Source organism: Ovis aries, chromosome X (genome assembly GCF_016772045.2).
Source record: "Ovis aries strain OAR_USU_Benz2616 breed Rambouillet chromosome X, ARS-UI_Ramb_v3.0, whole genome shotgun sequence".
NCBI classification, from domain to species: Eukaryota; Metazoa; Chordata; class Mammalia; order Artiodactyla; family Bovidae; genus Ovis; species Ovis aries.
Genome location: NC_056080.1, coordinates 47521800 through 47541892, shown reverse-complemented (window position 1 = coordinate 47541892; position 20093 = coordinate 47521800). Strand labels below are relative to the sequence as shown.

Genomic DNA, 20093 nt, shown 5'->3' with positions numbered 1-20093 from the left:
GAACCAGTCTGTTGTTCCATGTCCAGTTCTAACTGTTACTTGCTGATTTGCATATAGGTTTCTCAAAAGGCAGGTCAGGTGGTCTGGTATTCCCATCTCTCTCAGAATCTTCCACAGTTTATTGTGATCCACACAGTCAAAATCTTTGGCATAGTCATAAATCAGAAATAGATGTTTTTTCTGGAAATCTCTTGCTTTTTCAATGGTCCAGCAGATGTTGTCAACTTGATCTCTGGTTCCTCTGCCTTTTCTAAAACCAGCTTGAACATCAGGAAGTTCACGGTTCATGTATTGCAGAAACCTGGCTTGGAGAATTTTGAGCATTACTTTACTAGCATGTGAGATGAGTGCAATTGTCCAGTAGTTTGAGCATTCTTTGACATTGCCTTTCTTTGGGTTTGGAATGAAAACTGACCTTTTCCAGTCCTGTGGCCACTGCTGAGTTTTCCAAATTTGCTGGCATATTGAGTCCATCACTTTCATACCATCATCTTTTAGGATTTGGGATAGCTCCACTGGAATTCCATCACCTCCACTAGCTTTGTTCGTAGTGATGCTTTCTAAGGCCCACTTGACTTCACATTCCAGGATGTCTGGCTCTGGATGAGTGATCACAGCATTGTGATTATCTGGGTCATGAAGATCTTTTTTTGTACAGTTCTTCTGTGTATTCTTGCACCTCTTCTTAATATCTTCTGCTTCTGTTAGGTCCATACCACTTCTGTCCTTTATCATGCTCATCTTTGCATGAAATTTTCCCTTGATATCTCTCATTTTCTTGAAATGATCACTAGTCTTTCCCATTTTGTTGTTTTTCTCTATTTCTTTGCATTGATTGCTGAGGAAGGCTTTTTTTTAATCTCTTCTTACTATTCTTTGGAACTCTGCATTCAGATGCTTATATCTTTCCTTTTCTTCTTTGCTTTTTTACTTCTCTTCATTTCACAGCTATTTATAAGGCTTCCCCAGACAGCCATTTTGCCTTTTTGCATTTCTTTTCTGTGGAGATGATCTTGATCCCTATCTCCTGTACAGTGCCACGAACCTCAGTCCATAGTTCATCAGGCTCTCTATCTATCAGATCTAGGCCCTTAAATCTATTTCTCACTTCCACTGTATAATCATAAGGGATTTGATTTAGGTCATACATGAATGGTCTAGTGGTTTTCCCTACTTTCTTCAATTTCAGTCTGAATTTGGCAATTAGGAGCTCATGATCTGAGCCACAGATAGCTCCTGGTCTTGTTTTTGCTGACTGTATAGAGCTTCTCCATCTTTGGCTGCAAAGAGTATAATCAGTCTTATTTCAGTGTTGACCATCTAGTGATGTCCATGTGTAGAGTCTTCTCTTGTGTTGTTGGAAGAGGGTGTTTGCTATGACCACTGCATTCACTTTGGCAAAACTCTATGAAAACTTTAAAGAGTAGTATAAAAAGATGTGAAGTTTGTCAGAAGAATAACTCAAAGCATGGAAATCTAGCAAAATCTGGGTTACAATGAACTGGAAAATATCCTGGAGAGGACTGGGAAACTGATTTTACTCATATGCCAAAAGCTAACGGATATTCATGCTTACAAGTGGGTGGATACTTTTACTAGATAGATTGAGGCTTTTCCTTGTCGTGGTGAACAGGCTGAGGAGGTTATAAAGATTTTAATCTATGAAATTATCCTCAGATTTGGGCTGCCATGGAGCCTTCAGAGTGACAATGGCTAAACTTTTAAAGCTGCTGTAACTCAGGGGGGTATCTAAAGCTCTAGGAATAGAAGATCACTTATAGTGTTCCTCGAGACCCCAATCCTCAGGAAAGTTTGAAAAGGCTAATGTCATTATCAAAAGACATCTGTGCAAATTAACTCAAGAGACTCAGGACAATTGGATTAAAATTATACCCATAGCTTTAATGAGGGTTTGTACTGCCCCCCCAAAAGAAGGGACTATCCCCCTTTGAATGTATTTATAGAAGGACTTTCTTATGCACAGACATTGTTATAGACCCTGAAGCCTTGGAATTAACTAATTATGTATCTCAGCTCTCAGCTTTTCAACAGGCATTAACAAAACTCTGGGAGATGACCCCTGACCCAGCCTCTGAGTCAAGCAAGCCTCTCTGAGCCAGGAACCAAGGTCCTCATAAAAACACTGGGATCAGGGGAACAGTGCCTCAAGCCCCTCTGGAAAGGCCCTTACCAGGTTATTCTTTCTTCTCCCACAGCTGTCAAAGTGTCAGGAATTGATTTGTGGGTACATCACACTCGAGTTAAGAGGTGGCACCCTGACCAGAACTAAGTGACGTCCTTTTGTCTTTACTTTCTATGCTCTGACTTTGCACTTTTCAGATGGGCCTGATAATCTATGTGAGCCTACTTCTGCTGACTCCAAAAACCCTGAGTCTGCCATTTGATCCTCAAGACAATGCCTTCGTGTCCTGGGCTCCCTCCTATGCTGCATTCCACAATCGATCTAACTGCTGGGTCTGTGGAGTGCTACCCTCTTCATCAGTGGAAGGCTTCCCGTGGTGGACATATCCATTTCAAGGGAAAGACTTTCTCCAAGTCTGTGAATACCTTCAACAACAACCGTATGTGATGCCTCTTCTTAATCTGATGACATCTAACAACCCTAACATGGACTGGGGCAACACTTTGTAGTTTAATTATGGACATAACATGACTTTTAATTTTGATTATACATTGTCTCAGTTTAATGACTATTTCACTACACATAAGGTAAATGGGTCTAGATCCAATGGTTTTTTACCTGATGTTTATCAAATACAGGATGAGGTTATATGGTTAACTCCTGAAAAAGGACGTCTAATATCTACTGCCCCTATATGCTGGGAACAAATAAAGCCATCCCCAGAAGTTAGTCAACTTAATTATAATGATTGGAAACAATTGGGATTTTTGCCTCAGGAAATATGCAATGTAATCATTCTCATATTTTCCAAACCTAATTCAGATCCTCCCTTTGCCTGGCCAGGCACTGATTGGGACTGGATATCTCAGTCATGCTGGCTTGCTCCAAACAAGACCGATTGGATATGTGGCTCTTACCTATGAGCATGGCTTCCCCCGGTTGGATAGGGAGATGCACCCTAGGTCTAGCTTTTACTCATGGCTGTATATTTTCAGAGCTTCCAAAAAAGCCTGCTAATTTACCGCACCTTAAAACTCGGTGGGCAAGGTCTATATTTCACTGGTATGATTTGGCTGCAGTGTTTGTTCCCTTTCTGGGAACTACAGATATTCTGCTACGAGTGGATGCTTTGACTAGTTTTACTCAACAAGCATTACAAGATTCTCAAAAAGCTATTTCAGCTCTTAATGCCAAACAAGCAGAAATTAGAAAAGTGGTCTTACAAAACAGATTGGCTTTAGATGTTCTGACAGCTGCACAAGGAGCAACTTGTGCCATTATTCATACCCAATGCTGTACATATATATACCTGATATGAGCACTAATGTTACTCATTTTACTAAACGTATGAACAAGATGATTGAGGCTATGGATACTCCTGAAGCCTCAATTGCCTCACTTTGGGAGATGTTAACTAGTTCCCCATGGTGGAAAGCTATCTTAATTACAATAATTCTGATTGTTCTCTTTTTGCTGTTTGCTCCCTGCATCTGTAACTGTGTAATTGGATTTGTTTCTAGTCGCATGAAGGCTTTTAAGTTACAGATGGTTGTCCAAGCTCCTACAAGTGCCAGACTCCTCCAACTATTACTTGGGACCCTTGGATCAGAAACCCTCAATATGAGGGTGAGGAGAATATGTTGCCTCACCAATTTAGGGACAACACCCAGTTTGAAGGAGTTACAGAATGAGAATGAACCCCTTTTCCCTAGGCAACATAATTCTCCTAAAAGAAGAGGGGAGAATGAGAAAGTCAATTCCTAGGCAGATTGATAAGAAGTTCAGGGCCCCCAAGGAGGAGAAAGGGGTCTGGGGCTCTCGAAGTGGAGATTGGAGGTCTGGAATTCTCAAGGAGGAGAAAAGGACAAACGTTTTTTTTTTCCCCTGCATTCTTTGCTAAGCTAAGTCACTTCAGTCGTGTCTGACTCTGTGTGACCCTATAGATGGCAGCCCACCAGGCTCCCCCGTCCCTGGGATTCTCCAGGCAAGAATACTGGAGTGGGTTGCCATTTCCTTCTCCAATGCAAGAAAGTGAAAAGTGAAAGTGAATTTGCTCAGTCATGTCCAACCCTCAGCGACCCCATGGACTGCAGCCTTCCAGGCTCCCCCATCCATGGGATTTTCCAGGCAAGAGTACTGGAGTGGGGTGCCATTGCCTTAGTCAATTACACAACTCAGTTTAAATTCTGTACTAGGGATTATACAACAATGTATCCGGCTGGAGAACAGTTTCTCCTTTCTGAAAACCTTCTGACTAATCCTGATATTTTAGAATGTATATTATGGGAATGGGTCTGGAGGATCTTCCTATTGTTAAATTCTAATCCTGTTATCCTAAAATGTAAATTGCTGGAGTAGGTCTGGTAAAATTTTCACAAACTTGAGACATTCTTTTGATTCATTGTAATAACTAATTAAAAGTTATATAACTCCACTGCTAACACTAGCAAGGGGGTACTCTTTCTGCCCCCTCTGATGTCTATGTCAGAAGCTTTCTTTATCCCTTTTATACTTTAATAAAATTCTATTGTACAAAAGCTTTGAGCAATCAAGCCCCGTCACTGGCCCTGGATTGAATTCTTCTCTTCTGGAGGCCAAGAATCCCAGCGTCTTTTCATGGATTAGCAACAACCTTTCACTTGCCAAGTTTAAACTCCAAGTCAGTGCCCATAGCCAGAGAGGGGAGAGGGAAGTGGCTCAGGCTGCCCAGCATCGTTATCCTCTGGAGGCAGGCACCCCTTCCCCATTCCCTGACTAGAATGGACATACTGACCACAGGCCTCCTGCAGCTTTCTCTGTCTGGCCAAGGTGTGGGGGTGTTTCATGAGAACAGGAGTAGCTGGTTGCACTGAGTGGGGTGTGTGATGCCCCAGGCTACACTGAGTCCCCAACAGCCTTACAAAATTCTGAACCTATTGAAGATATCGTGTAACATAAATGTATGGTTTTATTTGGAAAAAAAAAAAATCTTTGACAAAGGAGCCAAGAATACTAAATGGGAGAAAGACAGTCTCTTAAGCAAGTCGTGTTGGGAAAACTGGACTGCTACATGTAAATCAGTGAAGTCAGAACACATCCTCAGAGCATACACAAAGATAAGCTGGAAGTTAGAAAAAAAGTACAGAGGTAAATATGACAAGACACTATAAAACTCCCAGAAAAGAACATAGGCAAAACATTCTCTGACATAAGTCATACCAATGTTTTCTTAGGTCAGTCTCTGAAGGCAATAGAAATAAGAGCAAAAATAAATGGGACCTAATCAAACTTACAAGCTTTTTCACAGGAAAAAAATAAATAAATAAACAAAACAAAAAGACAACCTATGGAGTAGGTGAAAATCTTTGCAAATGATGTGACTGACAAACGTTTAATTTCCAAAATATACAAACAGCTCATACGACTCAACAACAATAACAAAAGAACAACCCAGTCAAAAAAATGGGCAGAAGACATAGACATTTCTCCAAAGAAGACCTATAGATGGCTAAAATGCACATGAAGAGATGCTCAACACTACTTATTATTAGAGAAATGCAAATAAAATCTACAATGAGGTACCACCCCACACCAGTCAGAATGCCCGTCTTTAAAGTCTACAAATGACAAATGCTGGAGAGGGTGTGGAGAAAAGGGAATCCTCTTACACTGTTGATGGGGTTGTAAGTTAATGCAGACACTATGGAAAATAGTATGGAGAGTCCTAAGAAAATTAAAAGTAGAATTAACAATACTATATGATCCATCAATCCTACTCTTGGGCATATATCTAGGCAAAGCTATAATTCAAAAAGATAGATGCACTCCTATGTTCATAGCTGCACTACTCACAGTAGTCAAGACATGGAAATGCACTAAATGTCCATCAGCAGATGAATAGAAAAAGTTGTGGCAGATATATACAATGGAATGTACTCATCCACAAAAAGAATGAAATAAGGTCATTTGCTGCAACACAAATGCAACTAGAGAGTATCACATTAAGTAAAGAAAGTCAGAAAGAGAAAGATATCATATGCCATCACTAATATATGGAATCTAAACCATAAAACAAATGAATCTATCTATGAAGCAGAAACAGAATCACAGACAGAGAACAGACTTGTGTTTGCCATGGAGGAGGTGGGTGAGAGGAGTCAGACTAGGAGTTTTGGGTTAGTAGGTGCAACTATCACATATAGAAAGAATGGACACCAAGATCCTACTGTATAGCACAGGGAACTATATTCAATACCCCGAAATAAACCATAATGGAAAAGAGTATAATATATATGCATATAAACATGTGTATGTATAAGTGAGTCACTTTGCTATACAGAAGAAATAAACACAACCTTGTAAATCATTTTTTGAAAAGTAATCTTAATAATTCAGGGAAACACTCAGACATCAGAAAGTACTGAATATATTTAATGTCCAAATTCACCCAATAAAAGTCAATCCTTTATTAATTTTAAGAAGGAGAACGAAAAGAAAATATATGATAGTCCACCTTCTGTAATAAAAATGTGAAATGAGAAAAAATTGTTTCTATTTTATGATGTGAATTTCATCTCAATAAATCATTAAATTATACACATAATATATGCTTGCTATAGAAAAAATTAAAAAAAGAAAAGCATGTAAAGAAGAAAATAAATGCCATTTGTGTTTTTCCTTTATAAACATAATTGCTTTGAATATTTTGGTTCACTATCATTATAAGGTTTTTTCCTTGGAAACTATGTTTAGAGTTATAAAAGCAATAACCAGCATTACTTTAGTATTAACCCATGTATACCGAAGACTGCCTTGAAATAATTACCTAGTATAAAATCCAGCCTTATTTGAATTAGTGGTATGGTTTTATCTGAGATGAATTAGCATCCAAGTAGAGATTCACATCCAGATTAAATGAGCTGAAAGATGAACTGTACATTCTCTCTCTTTTCTGTGCTTCAGGATAGAATATCTACCCCTAAGAACCCCCAAGAAATCTTTTTTTTTTTTAATTTATGTATGCAAATACCCTGGACACTGCTTTTAGGAGCCAATTAAGAAACAGTTTTTGGAACTAAAGAGACTGCCTTCCTATCTTCCAGTTTCCATATTTTTTTGAAGGTGGTAGTTAGAAAAACAAGGAAGGCTCTGCATTGTAATACATACAACACTTCTATTGCAAACAACATTATTAAAATCTCTAAAAGTAAAAGAAAAGGTGAATTCAAGTAAACATAATATTGATGAAAAGATCTGCAATGCTATTATTTAAAACTAATAGAATTTTGGAGGAAAATGATTATACCAAGATATAGATAAGTCCCTTTAAGAGACTCCAGGCATTTTTTTTTCCCTTTCCAGGCTTCTTTTTTTAACACAAGGGGTAGATCTGATGACCTTTGAGGTCCCTCCCAACTCCAAGATTTTATAATTCTATAAGTCAGTAAATGAGGAGTTGTCCATCCTTAAAACGCTGTCCTCTCTGTCAGCTCTATCGACACACATCACATGCATTTCCACTTTCATACTTTAGCAAGTAATAATAACAGTTTGCATTGCTTATTGCTCTGTAATTTGCTAAATTCTCTCCATATGTTATCTCATTCAACCCTAGCAATGATACTATGGGGTAGATGGCATCATCCCTGTTTTAAAAAGAAAGAAATAGACCTAGAGAGATTTATTCATTCTGTTTTCTCTACTTAGACTATCTATAAGACTCACTTTTGATATATATCTTTTGTGCAGAAAACACTGATTAATATCTAACATGAATTCAGATGATACTTCTCTAAATTCCTATTGTGGTTAAAGTATGTTCTGTACATTTTTCTACTATAGTGTTATTTGTCTATCTTATCCCGTGTGTTTTTTAAAGAAATGTACAAATTTTGCAATCAATGGGCTTGAATCTTGACTTTGCCACATACTATTTGCCTGACTTTGAGCAAGTTGCCTAAGTTCTCTGAATCTGAGTCCCCCTAACTGTAAGATGACGAAAACAATCCTTACCTCACAAGATAGTTTTGCTTATCATATAAGATAATGGATAAAAAGTATACTTCCATGTCCCCCATGAGGCTATAAGCCCCAGAACAGCAGTACTTTATCTTAAACCTCTGTAGCTTCTCCAACAGAATTGAGTTAATAGTAAATATTTGGACTCTACCTCTCCATGGACTAGAAAGGCTTGGTGTGCATGTGTGGGAAACAGATGGCTACTTCATAATTCATATAGCTCATATTACAGCATCTTTGACTAATTATCAAAAGCTATATTAATAGCTTCCACATTTACAAACTATCACCAGATAAATGAAAGCTCTTTAATTTTAATGCATTGACTCCAGGGAAACTACACATTTTCTGAAATCATTTTAGATACTGAAGGGGAGCAGAATACATGGCCCCAGGTTATGCCAGGTTGTCATGTGGATTATTTTGAGCTGAAGGCTGTCAAGATCCATCTGGCTTAAGAAAAACTTTTCAGTTCAGTTCAGTCGCTCAGTCGTGTCCGACTCTTTGTGACCCCATGGACTACAGCACACCAGGCTTTCCTGTCTATCACCAACTCCTGGAACTTACTCAAATTCACATCCACTGAGTCGGTGATGGCATCCAACCATCTCATTCTCCATCATCCCCTTCTCCTCCCGCCTTCAATCTTTCCTAGCATGAGGGTCTTTTCCAGTTAGTCAGTTCTTCCTATTAGGGGGTCAAAATATTGGACGTTCAGCTTCAGCATCAGTCCTTCCAATGAATATTCAAGACTGATTTCCTTTACGATGAACTGATTGGCTCTCCTTGCAGTCCAAGGGACTCTCTAGAGTCTTCTCCATCAACACAGTTCAAAAGCATCAATTTTTCGGTGCTCAGCTTTCCTTATAGTCCAACTCTCACATCCATACATGACTACTGGAAAAACCATAGCTTTGACGAGACAGACCTTTGTTGGCAAAGTAATGTCCCTGCTTTTTAATATGCTGTCTAGGTTGGTCATAGCTTTTCTTCCAAGGAGAAAGAGTCTTTTAATTTCATGGCCATAGTCACCACCTGCGGTGATTTTGGAGCCCCAAAATTTAAAGTCTCTCACTGTTTCCATTGTTTCTCCATCTATTTGCCATGAAGTGATGGAAAGCTTTTACTTGTTCCTTAACTACCTAAAATAATTCAATTAAAAGCCTGGCTCAGAGAAAGAGCTATTGCAAGAGGTAAGTTTTGTTTGTACGTATAGACAAGTATCTAATTACCAAACATTTGTTTTTCTTTCTGTACTGTGAATTACCCTCCTCACCTTCGAAGCTCTAGGCTCCTGAACCATTCGTTAGCTCTGGAATGGTATATAAGCCTCAACAGCCTCACTTGCTTTTGAGTCCTATGTTTTTATGGGACTCTCATGCATACATAACTAAATTTGTTTTTCTCTTGTTAATATGTCTTATATCAATTTAATTACTAGACCAGTAAATAGAACCAAGAAGTTTACAGGAAATATTCTTCCTGCCCTACAACATAAACTCTCTATTGGTGGCACTTGTTGCTGTGATATCAATAACAGTCATTCTACTCATTGACAGAGATAACTTGCTTTAAACTACTTAAAGCCTGCAATTATATTTATTGCAGGGGAAACTGATGAAAGAAGCATGTAAAAGTTAGAGTAAGGAGTACAGTAGTTGCCACAAAGGTCTATACTAATGGAGTGAATGTGATAAATGATCCTTAAATAAATGGATATTTTCTTATACACATTCTTTGTTCTTTCTCTCTCTGTTGCACACCTGAAAGTGAGAGCTCTAAATATTATGTTTAAATATCCATTTTGTCCTGTGATCATAAAGTGATTGAATGTGGTTAGCAAATTCATCTTCAATGTTAATATTTTTAAAAATATATAAAATGTATGAAATATTTTAATTTTACTATTTATAAAACAGTAACCATTTCTTTTTTAACACATTTTTTTTTAATTCTTGTTATTTTTAATCAAGGGTTCTATTTTTATTTTAAAAATATTTTCTATATCTTCAAATACTTTTCCCATTTAGGTTATTACAAAATACTCAGTAGAGTTCTATTTAGTAGAGTTCACTGTGCTATACAGTAGGTCCTTGTTGGCTATCTATTTTACATATAGCAGTATGTACATATTCATCACAAACTCTCAGTCCATTCCTCCCCCTCACCCTTCCTCTCTGGTCACCATAAATTCATTCTCTAAGTCTGTGAGTCTGCTTCTGTTTTGTAGATAAGATCATTTGTATCATTTTTTTTCAACTTGGTACATAATTTTAATCTTTAATCTTTCACAAGTGTTTTGCCTAGCTCAGAGGACAGATTTGTACCCATAATTAAACATGAAAGAAGTTGTTTTTTCACAAACATATGTATGGGCGTGTCCTCCCCAAAGATAGGGAAAGTCAATGTTACACAAGTTAAAACAAGAGTGAAAACATAAATAATTATTTGCAACTCTAAATAAATATAGAGGACACTGAACATTAAATTTTATATGGGAAAGACGGAAAATACAAATATTCTGTATTTATGATGTTAGTGAGCTTTTTTTTTGTTACAATTATGCAAATTAATTGTCTAGATGAGTTTCACTTATTTGAACCCTAGATAAAATCACCTAGATAGCTTGGGAAGAAAGTACGCAAAACCACTAGACCATTCAGGTACGACCTAAATCAAATCCCTTAGGATTATACAGTGAAAGTGACAAATAAATTCAAGGGATTATATCTGATAGACAAAGTGCCTGAAGAACTGTGGACGGAGGTTCATGACATTGTACAGGAGACTTTGATCAAGACCATCCCAAAGGAAAAAAAAAATGCAAAAAGGCCAAATGGTTGTCTGGGGAGGCCTTACAAATAGCTGTGAAAAGAAGAGAAGCTAAAGGCAACGGAGAAAAGGAAAGATATACCCATCTGAATGCAGAGTTCCAAAGATTAGGAAGGACAGATAAGAAAGTTTTCCTCAGTGACCAATGAAAAGTAATACAAGGAAACAATAGAATGGGGAAGACTAGAGGTTGCTTCAAGAAAATTGCAGATACCAAGGGAATATTTCACGCAAAGATGGGCACAATCAAGTACAGAAATGATATGGACCGAATGGAAGTAGAAGATACTAAGAAGTGGTTGCAAGAATACACAGAACTGTACAAAAAGATCTTCATGACCCAGATAGCCATGATGGTGTGATCACTCACATACAGTCAGACATCCTGGAATGCAAAGTCAAGTGGGCCTTAGGAAGCATCACTATGAAGAAAGCTAGTGGAGGTGATGAGATTCCAATTGAGTTACTTCAATCCTAAAAGCTGAGGCTGTTAAAAGTGCTGGACTCAACATGCCAGCAAATTTGGAAAACTCAGCAGTGGCCACAGGACTGGAAAAGGTCAGTTGCCAGGAGCCAGCATGAGGAATCCCACCCGTGACAAGGTCATGTGGCAGAAGCCTGATGGGCAAGGTGATTAAGGCCTCAGGTTTTCCCCCTGGTATTTCCTGAGCATGTACCCCCCCAAAAATAAGAATATGCCTGCCTTATTGTATTGTGCTTTTCTACTTTTCTGACACTCTCTGGAAAAAGTTAATTCAGGGCTTCAGTCGCCTGCAAAAAAATGTCCCGGCTTAAAACCCCCTTTGATAACTCTCTAGCTTGCCTAACAGGTTCCCCCGGACCTCTTACAGCTTGTGAATTACTTGCAGCCCCCCAACCTCGAGAGGCACAAAGCTTAAAAACATCTTAAAGATACAGAGTTTTTTCTAAAGAGCCAAAAATCATATTGGTGATGGATTTCACTGTTGACTCAATGATTGCTGCCAGGCCTCCATATTCTTTATCTTTTAGGCACCTGGGAGGATGTTAATCAATGTAAATGGTATATGGAAAAGGATATATAATTGTTTTGATGTTAGTAACACTAGACTTTTGAGTTAATTACTTTCCTTTGTTATAAATCACTGTACTCCTTTTACTTGTCATAAATTGCTGTATCTTTGCTATGCAAGAATATAACTTTATTTAGTGCTTTCTGAGAGTGGCACCATACTTTGAGAAGAAGAATACAAATAAGTCTTCTGGTTGACAAACCATTATCAGAAAAAAGGCCGTAAAATGTTAATTGGCCCTTTTGGCTGGAAGATGATGAAAATCACCTAAGACTTGTGTATACAATTAGGTATGCAGAGAGAAAAGCCTGGTTTTGATAAGAGTCTGGGCTGCTAATGCTGCATAACTTTGTATTACCCATTGATCTTTATGTACAATCTAAAAGGTATAAAAGGCCTTTCTAGACAATAGAGGCCAGGCTAGTCATTGGAAGGACTGGTTTCCCCCGTGTCTTCTCTTTACTCTATTTTCTGGCTGAATTCCCATCTGGGGCGTGGAGGCTCGCCATGTCTACTTACTTTCCCTGGCTTCTAAGATCCATGAGAGAGGGAGCCCAAGGTGGGGCACCACCCCCCGCTATTCAAGAGGACACCGGTGGCCTAACGTAGATGGTGCAAGCTCCTTGTCTGGAACTTTATTGGCTTTCCATGTAAACCAAGTTATTCAGCCTCTTTTTCTCCACTTAATTTTCCTACTACACTATTTCTTCCTAATCTAATCTTATATTTCTAATTAATTAAATAAATAAGTTTTCCTCACCTATCCATCTCCCCTTCGAATCACCCTGGATCCACTGGGGCTGGACCCTGGCAGTCAGTTGTCATTCCAAACCTAAAGAAAGGAAATGCCAAAGAATCTTCAAACTGCTCTACAATTGCATTCATCTCACATGCTAGCAAAGTAATGCTCAAAATTCTCCAAGCCAGGCTTCAACAGTACATGAACCATGAATTTCCAGATGTTCAACTTGGATTTAGTAAAGGCAGAGGAACCAGAGATCAAATTGCCAACATCCATTGGATCACCAAAAAAGCAAGAGAATTTCAGAAAAAAAAGCATCTACTTCTGCTTTATTGACTACACCAAAGCCTTTGTGTGGATCAAAAGAAAGTGTGGAAAATTCTTAAAGAGATGGGAATTCCTGACCACCTTACCTGCCTCCTATGCAGGTTAAGAAGCAACTGTTAGAACTGGACATGGAACAACAGAATGGTTTCAAATTGAGAAAGGAGTATGTCAAGGATTCATGTTGTCACCCTGCTTATTTAACTTGTATGCAGAGTACATCATGCAAAATGCCGGGGTGGATGAAGCAAAAGCTGGAATCAAGGTTGCTGGAGAAATATCAATACTCTCAGATATGCAGGTGACACCACCCTTATGGCAGAAGGCGAAGAAGAACTAAAGAGCCTCTTGATGAAAGCGAAAGAGGAGAGTGAAAATGATCACTTAAAGCTCAGCATTAAAAAAACTAAGATCATGGCATCTGGTCCCATCACTTCATGGCAAACAAATGGCAAAACAAAGGAAAAAGTGACAGACTGTGCTTTTGGGGGGGCTCCAAAATCACTGCAGATGGTGACTGCAGCCATGAAATTAAAAGATACTTGCTCCTTTAAAGAAAAGATATGACCAACCTAGACAGCATATTAAAAAGAAGAGACATCACTTTGCTAACAAAGGTCCGTCTAGTCAAAGATGTGGCTTTTCCAGTAGTCATGTATGAGTATGAGAGTTGGACTAGAAACAAAGCTGAGAGCCAAATAATTGATGCTTTTGAACTCGGGTGTTGGAGAAGACTCTAGAGAGTCCTTTGGATGGCAAGGAGATGAAACCAGTCAATTCTGAGTGAAATTAGTGGTGCATATTCACTGGAAAGACTGATGCTAAAGCTACCCTCCAATACTTTGGCCACCTGATGGGAAGAACTGACTCATTTGAAAAAACTCCGATGCTGGGAATGATTGAAGGCAGGAGGAAAAGGGGACGACAGAGGATGAGATGGTTGGATGACATCATCACCTCGATGAACATGAGTTTGAGCATACTCCGGGAATTGTTGACGGACAGGGAAGTCTGGTGTGCTGCATTCCATGGGATCACAGATAGTCGGACATGACTGAGCAACTGAACTGAACTGAGACAGCTTGGTGTATTGAAAAAAAGATTTGACTTAGAGACAGAGAGACCAAAGTTAGATTTCTGGATCTGTCATATAATAGCTATATGTGTGTTATGCTCAGTTGCTCAGTCATGTTCAATTCTTTGCAACTCCAGGCTCCTCTGTCCATGGGGATCTCCAGATAAGCATACTTGGGTAGGTTGCCATGCCCTCCTCTAATAGCTATCTGATTTTGTGCAAACTTATGAGACTCATTTTCTGAATTTATTATGTGAGAATAAATCATGAAATGCCATTATTTTGAGGCTCAAATGAGATGTTATGTATTAAGATACTTTTAAAATGTAAAAGTTTGCATTAATTATACCCCAATAAATCTACTAATGTAATTGAATGTTTATTATAACAATGCAGAAACAGTTTGTGTAACTGTTCTTTTCCTTTTAAGGTATAAAATGGCATCTTAAAATCTATACAATTTCAATATTTTTATTCTAATTAAAAATAGGATCACAGAATGTCAGTGTTGAAATAAACTTTAGACCTAATCTGGTTCATCACTGTGTAGAGAGGAGCTTTGACTCCATGATGAAAAGGGACTTGCCTTGGTTATGAAATTAGTAGTGAAACCAAAATTGGAATTCTGGTCCCTTTTTTCAAGGCTAAGGCCTTTTTACTCGACTACAATTCTTCATTGCAATGGTGTTTAAGTTTTGTTGTGAAACTATTGTCCATCCTCAAAGTTCCCTTTATTTCCCTGAATCAAGATATTAATATGCATTTTTAGGCAGGATTCTCCTAGAAGAACAATCACTTTACATGAAGAAGATAACCTAGGAGGCAATTCTTCCATATATCTTGAAAATCTTAATGCTAGTTTATTGGCAACTACTGCATAGATCCTGGATCAATAGGTAGGAAAGTCAAGAAATGTGATCCAGCTGAAGGGCATGCTATTCTTTCTCAGAGATATTCAGATCTTGGCCTATTATACCGAGTGAAGTAAGCCAGAAAGAAAAACACCAATACAGTATACTAACACATATATGTGGAATTTAGAAAGATGGTAATGATAACCCTGTATTCGAGACAGCAAAAGAGACACAGATGTATAGAACAGTCTTTTGGACTCTGTGGGAGAAAGGGAGGGTGGGATGATTTGGGAAAATGGCATTGAAACATCTATAATATCATATACGAAATGAATCGCCAGTCCAGGTTCGATGCATGATACTGGATACTTGGGGCTGGTGCACTGGGACACCCAGAGGGATGGTACAGGGAGGGAAGAGGGAGGTGGGTTCAGGATGGGGAACACATGTATACCTGGGGTGGATTCATGTTGATGTATGGCAAAACCAATACAATATTGTAAAGTAATTAGCCTCCAATTAAAATAAATAAATTTATATTAAAAAAACTACCATATGACCCAACAATCCCATTACTGTGCATATACCCCGAGAAAACCATAATTAAAGAGATGCACTTACAAAAAAAAAAAAAGAGAGAGAGAGTAAATGTTACCAACTAGCATGGTATTAAGTGTTCCTTTAGTGTTCATCTGATTCCTTTCCCCCTGGCACTGTCATATAATTTTATTATCTACAAAGTAGGTTTACATTTACTACCTGAAATTATTCTCACAACTACATGAGGTAGTGTTTATTATTTCCATATTACAGATGAGAAAATTGAAACTCAGATAGATTAAATGAATTACTCAAAGTTACATGGTAAATAAGAGGCAGAATTTTCAATTCAAATTCTGTCTTCAAATCAAAATATCTTGCCCATATACCATAGTTGTCTATAACTTTGGCATACTTAATGAATTCTGAAAATATTATTAAAGATGCAATTAAAAGTTAATGAATGTATGTGGAAAAAGTTCTAAAAGGCTGTAATTTAAAATATACAAATATTTCCACCTCTCTGAAACTACATAAACATTTATAAATTATAAAAATAAAAGAGCTTTAAATTCATTAGACTGATTAAGTGTCCAAAAGTATGTGACACAAATCTAGATTCAGTCAGAACAAACTGCACCATTGCTTTAGCTAAATAAAAATATCTCAGAATGGAAGTCTTAATTTCTACACACAATAGGACATATTTGCTCTAGAAAATTTGGTTTCTATTTACATAATCTATGGAAAAAATTCAGAAGAAAAAAGGAAAAAGTCATAGTCACAGCTTTTTCACTACTGAGAACGATTGCTTCTTTCTGTAGTGCTACTTTTTCTTTGGTTGCATATATTTGAATTGCTGAAGCAGTTTTTTAATATACTATGTGAAAAACTTTCCTGGAAAACTAAAGTTAAGTAGAGGTACAATTCTTCATGAGCAAACCATGAAATGATAAAGGAATAGTTTTCTCTTAGATATTTATTCCTATTTAAATTCAGTGTTACAAGTCAGAGAGACCTGGATCTAAAACACAAACCAGAATTTAATAGTTACATGACCTTAGGCAAGTCAAGTAATATGTTCAAGACTGTTTTCTATGTGTAAAGTAGAGATGGTCATAATATGTAGACTGTTAGATTGTTATGAAGATTAAATGAGATAGCATATGTAAAGCTCTTGGTACTTGATAAAACTCAATAAATGATAATCCCTTTACTCTCACTCCCTCCTCTCGCTTCCTCCTATGGTGATTTCCTATTGTAAAATGCTACTTTCTGCAAGCTAAGAAGATAATCCTTTTAGCTGTGTCCTTCAAGTTTTCATTATGTTTTGATGGCTCAACATTTCTGAAAGGTTAACTTTCTTATAAAAGTCATCTTAGCTTCTTATATTATACAGAGCATGATAATATTCTTTTCAACACACACACATACTCTCATCCCAACAACAATAAGCACCAAAGTACTCACCTCTTAACATCTTAGACATTAACAATATCTAACACAGATTTTCAGCAAGCTCAATTCTTCTTTGGAAGCATGTAGTCCACATCGGTATTTCTTACTTGTGTGGCTTATCCATTACACCATGGCTTATATCCTCTGTTGCTGAGGCAGGAATGTCGAGTTCAAAGCCTTAGGAAAGGGAGATTCCAATAGACTTACATGAGCAGAAGGAAAATCTATGCTGAGAACTCAATAAGTTATCCTCTGAAACACATTTTACCCCTTTAAAGTTCAGTGGTATAGTCAGGGCAGCAAGAGATTTGGATCTCAAAGGTTTATAGTTCTTTTCAATAATTGTGCTACTCTGAGGTATAGCACTCTTTTACTCATATATATCAACACTCAGAATCTTTCATAGGTCTACAGAGCTCATCTCATGACTGTGGATAAGACTCAATCTTTTTTTTTTTTTTTAAGTAGCTGAATTATATACACACATATGCACACATATATATTTAAAAAGGAAAATCAGAGATGCATAATGATTTTTTTAAAAACTACTTTATCTAGACTTTTCATTGAATAACAGAATGTTTCTAGATAGATCTTATGTACAATTTGCAGATTAGGTGTGACTATATCCTCTTGTTATTAATCCCCACAAAACAAAACAAGATAATAAATCTTAGAGGATCACAATTTAGAATAAACATTAATTTCCTAATGACTCAAAGTATATCAAATTTCTACCTTGAAGAGCTTTTCTATCTTTCAGTTGACTCACAGTCCAATTAGCAAAAAGACAAAGTTTTTATAAAGTTGACAAAAATAAGAAAGACACTTGGATAAGACTAGTTTTGAGACTTCTACCTATTTCCTTCCACCTCAACTCAAAAGAAATGAATGAATAATCTTTTTGGAAAATTTAAAATGCTAAATCATAACACTAATAGCAAATTGAAAGTGAAGTGAAAGTGTTAGTTGCTCAGTCATGTCTAACTCTTTGCAACCTCATGGACTGTAGCCTGCCAGGATCCTCTGTCCACGGAATTCTCCAGGCAAGAATACTGGAGTGGGTAGCCATTCCTTTCTCCAGGGGATCTTCCCAATACAGGGCTGAAACCCAGTTCTCCTGAATTACAGACAGATTCTTTGCCATCTGAGCCACCATCTTCTAATTTCAAGTAGGGGCTCCCTTGGTAGCTCAGCAGTAAAGAATCCACCTGCCAATGCAGTAGACATGGCTTCTATTCCTGGGTCGGGAAGATCTCCTGGAGAAGGAAAATGGCAACCCATTCCAGTATTCTTGCCTAGTATAATCCCAGGGACAGAGGAGCCTGGTGGGCTACAGTCCATGGAGTCGTAAAGAGTCAGATATGACTTAGCAGCTAAAACAACAAGAACAACTTTAAATAGTTCAAAACGTTTCCCATCTATGAAATCATTAAACCAGGAACCACGTATGGTCTGACAAAGGTTTGTGGATATTCTTACCATTATCATCACTTCTTAATTTTGCGTATTTTCCCATTTCCTGAATATGAGTAGTGTGTGTGACTATATTTTTCAAGCTCCAAATCAGGCCATAAAATGTGATAAATGATGTTTTTGTGTTACTTATGGGTGCCAGATGCAATCCAAGAGATGTAACATTGATTTGTAAAACAGACTTCCTGGGACACTGTCACAGTTTTGAAGGCTACTAGGAAATAAACTTTGAAATTTAGAATGTCTTGGAAATTTTGGTTACTGTATGAATAGCCATGAAGTCATTAGTCATTGACTCAGGTATCTGATAGGTAAAAAAAATCAATTTAAAGTGAAGATATGAGAAACTGGTAATAATATTTAAGCTCAAATCATTAGAGAATATATTTAACATTTCATTTGGATATATATGAACTTCAAGAAAATGGCATGTATTGTAGGTTTATTCAAATAAGCCCTCAAACTTTATAAGATATGAAATATGTTCAAGAGTGAGACACTGTTCTTTGATAACTCTTGTGTATATTATTAGGATCTTAGGGTTACTGCAGGCAGTAACCTGATATCACCTATTTGTGGGAAAATATATTCTCATGAAGTGCTGGCATTTGAGCTGGCCATACCAGCAAATGTGTTGTTAGGTGTAGCTCCCTGTTGCCATAGCTATGTTGATGAAAGAATCAACCTTGTTTACCCACATTTGCCCCTTCTGATTTTACAGTTTTGATGATTTAGAGATTTGATAATACTACATTTGTGGGTAGCAAAAAAAAAAAAAAAAAAGCTCACAGTCTGCCTCTGGAATCGAGAAGGACACTAAGAAGGATGTTCTTAGCTTTCATTGTCCTATGCTGTTTCTTGAAGACAGGGTGATTTTTATTCATCCCTAAGTCCCCTGTGCTGAGCCTCACATGTAATAGATGCCCCACAAGTATATGCTAAATTGCTCACAAAATCCCCAAGGAAGAAAGCATTTCTCCCACATTCCAAGCTTTTCTGTTTCTCTTCATCACTGAATAGTAGCTATATCCTTGAGATGACTGTCATCTTTTAGGCAACTGAGATAGGAAGCAATGTTTTGAAGCACAAGTAATCATTATTCACACAAATGTGGATATATATGTCTTAGAGGAGCTGTTACTCGTCTACTTTCCTATGTGCCCAGGATGAACGAAATACATGGCATACTTCCAAGTGCCATCTGTGAAACTCGTGGTCCTTAAAAAGCAGTAGTATGTTGCAACTTGGCTATTTAAGCTAATTTCTTGTAGTGGGTTAAGAAGCACAATTTGTGACTATTAACTACATATCCCCCTCAGAGTGAAATCTTTCTAAAGTACAGAAGGTGGTAAAGAAGGTTAAGAAAGCATGTCAGTCTTTGCTGCTGCTGCTGCTGCTGCTAAGTCGCTTCAGTCGTGTTCGACTCTGTGCGACGCCATAGATGGCAGCCCGTGAGGCTCCCCCGTCCCTGGGATTCTCCAGGCAAGAACACTGGAGTGGGTTGCCATTTCCTTCTCCAATGCATGAAAGTGAAAAGTGAAAGTGAAGTCGCTCAGTCGTGTCCAACTCTTAGCAACCCCATGGACTGCGGCCCACCAGG

General features: G+C 37.7%; 1 protein-coding gene and 1 pseudogene across 1 annotated transcript in view; one reads left to right on the top strand and one right to left on the bottom strand.

The window, feature by feature from the left end:
* Nucleotides 1-19838, bottom strand: part of ZC3H12B (zinc finger CCCH-type containing 12B) — a 184629-nt gene extending 164791 nt beyond the window's left edge. Inside the window, exon 1 of the mRNA XM_015104870.4 lies at nt 17030-19838. The gene's annotated coding sequence lies outside the window, so the exon portion shown is untranslated. The remainder of the gene's footprint in view (nt 1-17029) is intronic.
* Nucleotides 2341-3767, top strand: LOC132658818 (endogenous retrovirus group PABLB member 1 Env polyprotein-like; annotated as a pseudogene).
* Nucleotides 19839-20093: the final 255 nt, after the last annotated feature.